We start from the raw sequence: 1,761 nt of genomic DNA, 5'->3' as shown, positions 1-1,761 counted from the left end.
TCATGTGTAGACATCCAATCAGGGATGGAAAACAACTTCCTGCTAGCATCTTGGAGGGTCTCCCCATGCTGATGGGAAGGGGCATTCTATCTTGTTACATGCTACTGTATTTCCAGTCCCGACACATACTAGGTGCTCTGTGTACATTTGTTGAAAGAAAATGGATTCCTGTTAACGTATAAAACATGTAACTGTTTATATGCCATGTAAAAGTGATGTTGTAAAAGTGATAGCTAGAGAAAATTACTTTCTTTTCTAAGGGAATGCAAGTTTGCTGTATGCATCTGTTAGGACATACCTATCCCATGGTAAATGTACATACACCATGTGTCTTGTAGGAGAGACTTCATGTAGGGAAGTCTTGTGTGAGTCTCTACAGAAGTAGTTTTTTTTTTTTCTTTTAAGATTTATTTATTTATTTGACGGAGAGAGAGAGAGATCACAAGCAGGCAGAGAGGCAGGCAGAGAAGGGGGGGGAAGCAGGCTCCCTATGAGCAGAGAGCCCGATGCGGGGCTCGATCCCAGGACCCTGAGATCATACCTGAGCCGAAGGCAGAGGCTTAACCCACTGAGCCACCCAGGCGCCCCTACATAAGTAGTTTCATTTGAGTTTTGCAGTTTAAAATCTTAAAGGAGCTTTAATTGACATTTATTATGGCAATTAAGCCTGGAATAGGGCAATGGATGCACTTCCCAAAATGTCTGAAAGTGCTAACAGCTTACACTGCTGAGCAAGGATCTCCTGGGTATAATTTAGCCACTTAGGAAGCCATGTTAACACTCCCAGGCCATTATGATGCTGTTATGGCTTCCGCATGCTCAATCTGTGAAGGTTCATTCTTTTCTATTCTGTGTTCTCTTGTACATTTATTTACCCTTTACATCATATTCTTTGTAAATACATAAAAATGGAGGCAATTAAAAGTATATGATGAATAAAATTTGGGTCATAATTATTTTCAAATGAAAATAAATGACAAAATTATGTATTGCTCATATGTCATGGACCACAAAATGACAAATGTCGTTATATAAGATGTTCTAGTATTCCCTACTTTTGCTGGGCTACATAGTGGAATGGAAAGAACACAAGAGCTGGAGGTAAGAGTCCTGGATTCCAGCCTCTGCTCTGCTGCTAATGCAGTATGATCAGCCATGTTTCATAAACCCTGAACCTCTGTTTCTTTGCTGGGAAATTCAAGTGTTGGACTTGATCTCTAATTGGTCCATCCTGCCACAGGCCTTTTGCATCTGCTGTTCTTAGAAGTCTTCCTGCTATCCACACACAGATACCAAATCTTACTTATTCCATAAATTTTAGTTAAAATGTTCTTTATTTTGGGAAACTCTTCTTGATTGCACAGATTAAATCAAGTCTCCCTGTTATATGCTTTCACAGCACTATGCTCTCTCTCTAATCACCTATCAGGGTTTCTATTGCTTGATTGTTTACTTAATTATTTTTGTTCTTCCCTGCTGGGCTGGGTAACCAGGAGGGCATGAGCTCTACCTCTTCCAGTTCAATAGTGCATCCCAGGACTCAGCACAGTCCCTCATATACAGTAGGTACTCAATAGATATTTACTAAATGAATAACTATGAACTTTTTACATCTTTTGGGCTATGAGAAATAACAGGAACTGGATTTACTTCCCACTCTCAACTAGACAACTGGACAAAATACATGAAGTAATAGTTTACAGATAGTACAACAGGCAGCACTAGACTGTGATTCCTGAGAGGGAGAAAAATGACAAATGA

This window comes from Lutra lutra, chromosome 4, assembly GCF_902655055.1.
Source record: "Lutra lutra chromosome 4, mLutLut1.2, whole genome shotgun sequence".
Lineage (NCBI taxonomy): Eukaryota > Metazoa > Chordata > Mammalia > Carnivora > Mustelidae > Lutra > Lutra lutra.
This window is presented reverse-complemented; position numbering follows the sequence as displayed.